The sequence below is a fragment of the Microcebus murinus genome, chromosome 9 (genome assembly GCF_040939455.1).
Source record: "Microcebus murinus isolate Inina chromosome 9, M.murinus_Inina_mat1.0, whole genome shotgun sequence".
NCBI classification, from domain to species: Eukaryota; Metazoa; Chordata; class Mammalia; order Primates; family Cheirogaleidae; genus Microcebus; species Microcebus murinus.
In genome coordinates, this window is record NC_134112.1 from 25,567,055 (window position 1) to 25,577,605 (window position 10,551).

A 10,551-nucleotide genomic window follows, 5' to 3' on the forward strand; every position below is an offset into this window, starting at 1 on the left:
CGGACTAGACCTGCAAAATCTGGCAGGGAGGACTCCTGGAAACTGCAGGGCTCTGGTCACCGTGTAGCTGCTGCCCGTGCAAATTTTTGCTTTTATCCTAAAGCTTTGTTTTAAACATGAAAGGAGGATAAACTGGTCCTCCTTAGAAACTGAAGTTCTTTTCAGAGATAAGATATGATGGGCTTTGGCCCAAAGTCAGAGAATAGAATGTGGTGCCAACCCCAATGCCTCCCCACACCGAGCCACTCACTGCCCCTTGCTCGTGGGGGAGCCCCAGGAAAGACTCCCTGATCTCGGCCCCTGGGTCCCTTCCAATGTGGCCCAGTGACCAGGCTCTGAGCTCACCCCTCCTCCGCGCAAACCATACCATATTGAGAGGGTATTAAGTGCATTTACAACCCTATTTGCCATGTACTTCACTCCCTTATGCTAGAGAAATTAAACAACTGCCCTCTATTTTCCTTGCTATCTCGTGGCCCATGGAATGTACGGGAGCTCTGTTTCTTGTCCCTGGGTGACACAAGCTAATTACAGACCTGTGCGGAGGAACCTTCGTGGCTGTCCTGCTGTTGCCGCCGTCACAGTTACCTTGGTTGTCTATGGACTCCCCCATGTTCTTTGCAGTGTTGGGTGTCGTCATTAACAAAGCAGGGTATTTCACAATACCTGTGTAATTTATTTCTGTCGCCAGTGCAGTAGTATTCAATAATTAAATAACCTCGGGGGTTTGCCTAAACATCTCTGATATTTTATAAGGTAAAATGGATGTTTGTTGAGAGGATATGTTATTAAGGGAGAGATTTGGGGGCATTACATAATGTGTTATGGCATTACCAGAGACAAAACATTTTCACATACATTTATTTATTTATTCTATGCAACAATCCCATGAGGTCTTCAGGATAGCCCTATTCTCCTCATTTTACTGATGAGGTCAGGTAATTTTCCCACAGTCATGGCACTAGTAAGGGATACTGGAGGCCCCTTTTGGGAGATACACAAGAAACAACCTCATTCAACTCACTCTTAAGGTATGGCAAGTAATTGGAAGCTTCATATCCAGAAGGAAGAGACAGAATGAAAGGAACTCCTATTTATTGAGCTTCTGCAATGTATATCATGTTGCATTTACTGAGCTCCTTCTAGATATATTTATCCCATTTCATCTTCATAATGTCTCCAGGAAGTTGGCACTGAGATCCCATTTTTGTAGACGAGCCTCAAAGATGTTATTGGTCCATGTTCTGCAGCTCATGATGGAGCAAGAAATCAACCACACTTATCAAATGTAAGAGTTCATTGTCCTTCTAAAACATAGGGTAGCCACTGCTTCATTCCAAAGCTGGCACCTCAGTGCAATTCCCACGTTGGCACCAGTGCTAGCCAGATGTCTTGTGGACATTGCTCCTTTGGAAAAAGGAGCCAGTGAGAAGCTAAGCTGCTCCGGTTGGGATTGTGGAGGGGTTGGGCGCCAAGGCTCCGCCTCTAAGACCCTCCCTTGCTCTCTGCAGGAGGAAACTGTTGCTTCACAGACCTGCCTGGCCTTCCAAAAGAGGGATGCAAAGCTGCTGCACTAGCATATTTGCTGGATACGTCATTATTCTTTCACAGTCCCATATCCGTTGAAATGTTTTCAAAGACAAGGAAAGCAATCCCACGGCAGAACTCCACCTAACCTTTGGCAAAAGCCAAATTCTAAGAAGTCAGTATTTGTGGGAGGCTTATTTGTTCCTCTTTGCTTATTCCCCATTTAGAGGTACCCAGAGGGAAACGGAGGCTGGGCACAGACATAATCCTGAAGTGTCCTCTGACCTCAGCCCTGGGCTTCCCAAGCATTGGGTCACTGTGGCATGATGCACATATATGTGCATACGGATCTGGGGGAAGCCTAGCAATGGTCAGTTTTTTAAATTTGTGTGCTTCCACTCGCCTACTTAGGGGAGATACTGAGCACTACCTGGTTCCAAGAAAGTGAGAGAAGAATTGCTTGGTAGCAATTTATGTCTCCACCATTCTGAGAAATTCTGCTCAGACTTTGAATTCTCTTCCAAATTTGTTCATCAGAATCAGGCCCTACAGGTTCCTGAGCCATGCTCCCTATAAGACTGTGCAGAATCATCTTTTGGTATCTTAGCAAAATTGTCTTTTCCTCCCCCTATGATGTTCTCCTTGAGAAGAACTATGATGTGTTTCATCTCGGTCCATTCCCAGTGGTGTTTTAGCATCCTCGCAGTTTTTGAACCTTTTAAGAGCTGATATCCTTGGTTGCTAAATATCTGGCTAATCCCCTACTCCAGTCTGGGGCACAGACACACAGAAAGACACATACCCAGATGTCCAGGCGCGTACACACACACACACACACACACACACACACACACACACACACGCACACACGCACACGCAGATACACACACGCACACGCAGATACACACACACACAATGCAAATAGGTGCAGCTCTGGTGGCAGGGTATGGATGCTGGCTGCTCTGTGTGCCTCTTTCTTCTCCTCTTTGTCATAATGTAATGACCCATTTGGGAAGTTCTCCTGGTTCTTTTATCTGTTTAGGAGCTTCAGAATTTCTGTTCTCTAGACTAGAGGAAAGATCGCCAGGAGTGTGGTCAGAAGAACTGCTTAGTCACTTACGAGCCTCTTGTCTTATTATACATTTAATATTTTTCTTTTTTAAATGTAATTGAGCCAATATTTCCATTCCTTTTTGCACATAAGTTCTGCTGATCCTACTTGCCCCCTTCTGTTGTGGGTAGAGGTGCTCTTTATTTCTTGCAGACAAGTTTTAAATATTTGGCTTATTTAAATACTTGGCCCTTTCCATTATTTCCTTTTTCCAAGCTTCTGACATTTTTGGTGTACACTACTACATCCACAAAAGGCGCCAAATACTGAAATAACTATGTACCCTTATGTTTCTTTAAGAAGTACAAACACTCTCAAATCTTGCACTTCCATTTGCAAACTCCAATCACTGTATCCTTTATATGCTGTAGACCAGGCGTCCTCAAACAACGGCCTGTGCCGCCTACCACATTTATCCGGCCCTCCGGGTGTTTTGCCGCCACCGCTGCCTGTCCTGCTTAGTAGCTGACTCATCCTGGGCCCACAGTGTGCACTCTCCAATGGTCTGAGGGACAGTGAACTAGCCCCCTGTTTAAAAAGTGTGAGGACCCCTGCTAGACTTACAGTATAGATTGCTGTACTCTATTTTGTAGAATGAATAGAGTACATTCTTTCTGGAATGTACTACTCTATTTTGTAGAGTGAATAGAGTACATTCTGTCTCCCGACCCCTTGGTCCCCCTGCCTTGTCCATGGACGTCAGGAAGTTGCTGTTGTTTCTGAAGCAAGTCCACCTTCTCTTCCAGCTCCACCTCCATGCTTTGTTGCTTTCTCTGTTGACGCCCTCCCGTGAAGTGCCTGGCCCTTAGCCAGGCCTTACCTACCCCCTTCTTAGCGTCCCTGCGACCACGACTTCCCCATGTCCAGACTTTGCCTTCGACCTTTAACTTCGCTCCCCCTTCCACCCACCTTCCCTGGAACAGAGGCGAACGCTTGGTTGTGCCTTCCCTTAGGGCTCTGGATGCGGCCAAGCAGGGCCACCTCCTTGTCCTGGTGACAGTCTCCTGGGGAATTTGCATGCATCGCTGTGCCTCTGCCAAATCCACTTCCTCAATAGCTGGAACTCTTTCCCGCTCAGCATTGCATCGAGATCCCTTTTTTGGTTTTGTTGTTAAGCACGCTTGCATTGTCTGTGCATGAGCTAAGGAGCCACCTTCTTTGCTGTTCAGAGTCTCCCCTGTTCTCACCGCCTCTGCTCTCTTCACCGCGCACACCCGTCCGCACTGCCCAGACAGCCTGACACCGATATTAATGCTAACATTTCTTGAGTGTCACCTAAATATCAGATGTGCATTATCTCAACAAATCCTTACAACACTCCTGCGAGACAGGTTCAGTTGTTAGTTCCATTTTACAGATGAACAAACCAAGGCACAGAAAGATAAAGTAACTTGTGCAAAGCCACATGGCTTGGCAGTGGGGGGCAGGGGTTCGAACCCAGGTAGCCCGACTCCAGCATACACCAACCGCTGCACTCTAGCTGGCTCCCTGCTCTGTGCTACCCCTGCCTCCCTCCCTCTTGCAGGGTGGCCTGTGTCTACTGCTTCCTTCTTGAAGAGAATAAATAGAGTACATGACCTTGGCCCACTAAGTGGAATTGTGATCAAGTTCTTCCGACTTTCCCAACACATTTTTTTTTTCATTTTTATGGCCTCCAGTATAAAATCAACTTATCTGCTGATGAAGTTCAGGGACCAAATGGCTGCAGACATGACCCTTGGTTTGATTCCAGTGAAAGCTAACCAGAGGGTTGGCTGGCCGGGTGTGAGTTCTTGTCGCAGGTAAGGAGCATTCTCACAGATGACGTCCCTCTCATTGTCCTCTTCTGCCTTTTGCAAAAGATCCAGGGATGCTTTTTTATCCTCTTCTCTTGTAGCTCATCTGGAAGATGAAAGGAAGCAAGCAGCCAGTTCCAGCTTTGTCTCCATGCTTAGATGCCTGGTGCATTGCGTCCACCAGCACAATCTGAACCTTGAGCTCTGCCCAGCGTCCCCTTCCAGCTGACTTGCCCCAAGTGCCACTGAAGTGCCTCTGACTCAAACCAGGAATAAAACGCTCATGACTTTCGTGACTATGTATCTCCACATTCATGCAGATTGATTGTGGTCACTATTGTTATTCTGGAAACTTCCTATCATTTCCCCCCCACGCACACACACCTGCAGGGGTTTTGCCAAACACTCACCAGCTCCCTCCCTCCCTCCCTGGGTTCTTGCCAGCTCCTCCCAGACACAGGACTTCACTGAACACATCCCAAATCTCACAGCACCCTGTGAGATGGGCAGAGAGGGCTCCCCACCTGACCAACACTGTAAGCTCTTCCTCCTCCAGGAAACCTTCTCGGATCACCCCTTCTGGTCGCTGACTTTGTTCTGAACTCACAGCATCTACTTTCTGGCTTCCATTGTCTGTGATTTATCCCATTTTGCCTTGTGGCATTTTTTGTATTGCTGCCAATGTTTCATATCTTTGTCTCTTCAACCAAATAGTAACTTGCTTAAAAGAGTTTATACTTCTTGGTATTATTTATATTGCCCTAATTTATTTTTTAAAAATTGCTATTTGATTTAAGCTCTGGTTGGATAGCAAAATAAATTTTATCGAATGCTCAAAGTAAGAGGGTTAGGTGAGCCATTTTGAAATCCCTCGAATTCCAGTTAATCATTTTCCCTTTGCTAATCAGGATTCTATTTCTAAATTAGTGAACAAACAAAGGAGCTAACAGCAAGCAAGTCATCCTTTAGCTGTAATAAGATAATTTTTTTGGCATGACTCTGTAGGGCTTGAAAATATAACTTTTAAAAATCTTAAAACAAGGCTGGTTGTGGTGGCTCACACCTGTAATCCCAGCAGTTTGGGAGAATGAGGCAGAAGGATTGCTTGAAGTCAGGAGTTTGAGACCAGCCTGGGCAAGAGGCCCTGTCTCTACCCAAAATAGAAAAATTAGCCAGGAGTGGTGGCTCATACCTGTGGTCCCAGCTACTCGGGAGGCTGAGGCAGGAGGATCACTTGAGCCCACGAGTTGGGGGTTACGGTGAGCTATGATGATGCCACTGCACTCTAGCCCGGTGGCAGAGCAAGACCCTGTCTTAGAAAAAGAAATCATAAAACAAGTTCTTTCCGGGCAGCAGGATTATTTACTGATTAAATAGATGCATGTTAAGAGGTGAATTGTGCCCCCCCCTTCAGATTCATATTGTCAAAGTCCTAACCCCCAGAGCCTCATGTTAAACATATTTGAGAAAAGGTCTTTAGAGAGGTAATTAAGTTAAAATGGGGTCTTTAGGAGGGGCCCCAATTCAATATGAATGGTGTTCTTATAAGAAGAAAGATTTGGACATACACAGAGACACCAGACATGTGCACAGGCCAAGGGACAACCATGTGAGGACACAGCAAGAAGAAAGCCATCCATAAGCCAAGGAGAGAGGCCTCAGAGGAAACCAACCCTGGAAACACCTTGATCTTGGACTTCCAGCCTCCAGAACTGTGAGAAAATAAATTTCTGTTGTTTAAGCAACCAGTCTGTGGTATTTTCTTACCATAGCCCTAGCAAACTAATACAGCACAATTTGTACTAACACAAATTTAGGATTCCTTCTCTCTTATTTAGTCACAGAGCATGTTGGGCACATTACTTATCTGTCAGTTTTCTCATCTGCAAAATGGGAACAGTAGCACCTATGTCTCTGTGTTGTTGAAAAGTTTAAATGAGACGATGCAAAGCAAAAAGCACAGTGCCTGGCATAAAATAAACATTACTCAGCCATTACCTGTAGAAAATTAGGAAGACAAAAGCATGTATTTGTTTCATCACCGAAGTAGAGCCACTATAAACATTTTGGTAATGCTCTAACCGTCCTATTATGAAACATGTCTGTCATCATATTGTGTACACAATTTTAGATCCTGCTTCATTTTATTCTACATTGTATCATAAGCATTCCCCAGGTTACTAAAAATAAATATAATGATTGGTTGCCATTTCAGTATTGGTGAATTACAGTGAGGCATTTCCTCCAAGAGCTCATAAGTTACAAAACTAAGCTCATCCTCAAAGAGTAAACTTTACAATCAAAATATAATAGATCAGATAGATAAAGACCAATATACATAAATATATACATAAAATATACATGCAATGGGTGGGAGCCAGGACACGTAGAGTTGCTGAGAGACAGAGTGTCTCTGGGGCAGTGTGGCTGTAATTTGACAGACTGGGCTACTTTGTCTTAAGGGGGGTGCGGCTGTGAGGAGGGAAGTCTGCGGGAAGGAAAGCCTCCCAGGCAATGCTGGGGCTGCACTCCCAGCCCAGTAGAGACAGTGGAGCTTGCAGGTTAAGGACAGGGCTTTGGAGTTCACCTGTCAGGTGCTTGAATCTAGGCTCTGCTACTGATTTACTGTGGAATCTTGGGAAATCCTTAACCTCGTTGTGCCTCTCTTTCCCTATCTTTAAAATGGGGCGGAGGAGAGGCCATCACCGGCTTCATTGTGTTTTTTGAAGGTGAAATGAGGGCTTGTCACCGAAGTTCTCAGTAAATGTTAGCTGCTTTTTCTTATTCAGGGGACAGGGAGTCATAGACAGTGACTCTCAAATTCAAGATCATCCTAATAGGAGGTGAGCATTGCAGGTTGTTTGGGCTTAATGCTATTAAATGCTTAGTTCCTCTAACTCCCTTTGCTGAGATTCCACACTTGGAAAGTGACCTTCTGGTTATCCTTTCCCAGGGGTCTGCCAAGCAAGAGAAATACTATTGGTGTTTCAGAAATACAGACTGAAGATGTGAACTGAGTGTTCCAGATACTCTGGCGATTGTATTTCTCACTGTGACTCTGCCACTTACCAACTTGCTTGGGCAGTTACTGAACTGCTCTGTTTTTCAGTTTTCTTATTTGCAAAAAGGGGGAAATCACCTGTCACCTGGAAACCACAATGAGATGATGAGGATAAGTGGTACTAACAATAACACCAGCTAACAGATATGGAGCACTTATTATGGGTTGGGCATGTACTAAGTGCTTTGCAAACATGATCTCATTAAGTGAGATATTGACAATTGCTTGTTGCAGCACCTGGCACACAATAAGACCTCAATAAATACCGTGTTTCCTCGAAAATGAGACAGGGTCTTATATTTATTTTTCCTCAAGAAGACACCCTAGGGCTTATTTTCAGGGGATGTGTTATCTTCCCCTCAAAGCCTCAGCTTGCAGCACACACAGGCTGGCCGGGACCTGACAGGGGGAGCCCACCATGTTGGTGGGGCTGCCCGCACCTTTCCGGTCACCTCTGGGATAATAGCTGTCACAATGGGGCAGATGAGAAGGGCTGCTCGTCTTCTTCACCACTCCGCTATGAAACGCATGGGTTGTGCAGACAGGCTGCGTAGCCACGCCCATCACTAGGTCTTATTTTCCGAGCAGGGCTTATATTGCGCAAATGCTTAGAAATCCTGCTAGGGCTTATTTTATGGGTAGGTCTTATTTTTGGGGAAACTCGGTATTAATAGTAGCAGGTAAAGGATGTGGTGAATAGGAGATTACTTCTAGGGAAAGAAGTGGTTTACTTCTAGGGAAAGAATGTGCTGATTATGCCAGGCTAAGCATTCTAGGGTTGTGACAGATTTCTGAAGATAAAATGATACATTGGACTTCTGCTTTAAGGGGTCCATCTCACAAACTTGGTTAATATGTGTCTATTTCTGAGAAATATTAATAGATCCTTCCCCATGCACTGACAGTTAGGTTTCTGATCTTAAGAAGAAAAGGCCAAACTTTGACCATGGAAGATTCACCAACCTAGTGAATATAAGAGGCTTTTTCTTTTTTGAACTTCTGTTTCTGGTGAACTTTATTTTTAATGGGCATGTCATAGTCCACTGTTTGAATTTTTTTTCTTTTGAGACAGAATCTCAGTCTCTTACCCTGGGTAGAGTGCGTGTAGCTCAGTACAACCTTAAACTCCTGGGCTCAAGCTATCCTCTTTGGGCTCAAGCCTCCAGAGTAGCTGGGACCACAGGCACACACCACCGCGCCCAGCTAATTTTTCTATTTTTTGTAGAGACAAGGTCTTGCTCTTGCTCGGGCTGGTCTCGAACTCCTGAGCTCAAGTGATCCTCCTGCCTCAGCCTCCCAGAGTGCTGAGATTATGGGCATGAACCACTGCGCCTAGCCCACTACTTGAATTTAGCATAATTTATGTAGCCATTTCCCCATTCTAAGACATCTAGACCTAATCCCCCTTTCCCCCCCATTTTTATAAATTATACTACAAAGAACACTACTGAGCATAAAAGAAAAGTTTTCCCCCCACTTTAGGCTGTGGAAATGTTTCCAAAGACATAAGCGTTGCTAGGATGTTGTTGGTTAGCAAGTTTACCAGCATGCCCTTAAAAGACTCTGAAAGAGTGAAGTTGGTTTTCTTTTTTTCTTGCACCTGGTTCCCACGGTAGTTTGCCCCTGGCTCTTCAAAGATGGAGGCATGTGAGCCCATTTGGAGGGGGTCGGATGGGGTTGAGCTGGGTAATGGGGTAATAGCGGCAGAGGATTCAGCAATGTTCCCCTGGGGTGCAGTGAGTCACTGTGGAAGCCATTTACAGAGAACACGGTCTCTACCCCATCGTCTTTGACTCTAATTGCCTGAGCTGGCATCGTGCAGCAGCACTCGGGAGATGTCGCCTTCCTTCAACAGCCATGTCTTAAGGGGGTGCACATGGGGCAATCAAGACTATTGAGAACGTAAGTTAAGGTTATTGCTTCCAGCGCGCACATTCCACTCGCTGGCTGATTAGTACGCTGAAGAGCTCTCATTGACATTTCGTGGTTTAACATAAAGATTTCTTGTGCATAGCTCAGGAAAGAGAGACAGATTTTCAAACAGCTGTCTAATATCTCTGTCAACATAGAAATTAAATAGATTTAGGAACTTCAGAAAAACATACGCACATTTAATGCCCAGTAATGATCAATTCCAATTTCCAGTTGCAGAAATAGGAATTGTTTTCAATGTGTTCTATGGGTTATTCCAAATAAACATCTGGCATCATTTTATTTCTTTTTAATCATTTGAATGGCGATATTATAGGTCTATCTATTTATTTGTCCAGCTATAAAGCTGATGATACCATGAAGATATTGAAATGAATCCAATGTCTCAATCAACTTTCAAATGAAAACATTAAATTGTTTTAAAGCAACCATTTTTGCTTTTAGCATATATATCAACTTTGGATTACAAACTTCCTCCAAACTTAACAGTACTTTTTTTTCTTTCTTTATCAGTGATAACAAGAGACAAAAAACACCCCACCTTGCCTTCAGCATTAGAGATGTACCCGTGTTTGAAGATCAACGCATTGTTGTCCAGGTTGTGGCAGAGAGGGCGCATGGAAAAGTGACCCAAAACTCCTGACCCAGGCGTGACGTTCTGTCATTTGACTCGTCTGTCTCAATCAACCAGAACAGCACCTCCCATTCAGGCACCATGGCCTGTGGGAGGAGGAGAGGGCCTGTGGGAGGAGGAGAGGGTTTGGCTGTTTAGAGCTCAAATCCCAGCTCTGCCCCTGTCTAACTATGTGTCCTCAGCCAGGGTGATTCTCTTCTCTTCATCTTTAAAGCAGATTAATAACAATAATACATTGTTAAATGAGATAGTATAATGGAGCATCTCAGCTGTACACAGTAGGTCTCAATAGATGAGAGCTATCTCTATCACAAAGCAGACTCTAAAGCCACGGAACCCCTCTCCCCACTGGAAGCCCACTCTGGACTGAGCTCAAGGTGGAAGTGAATGCATTAGACACCTGCAAGAGCAAGCCAGAGTGACAATAGTAAGGACAAAGGCAAATTAACCTGGGTCTAGAGGACAAACTCCTTTCTCTCTCAGGGAACCACCTCAAACAAATGAGCAGGCC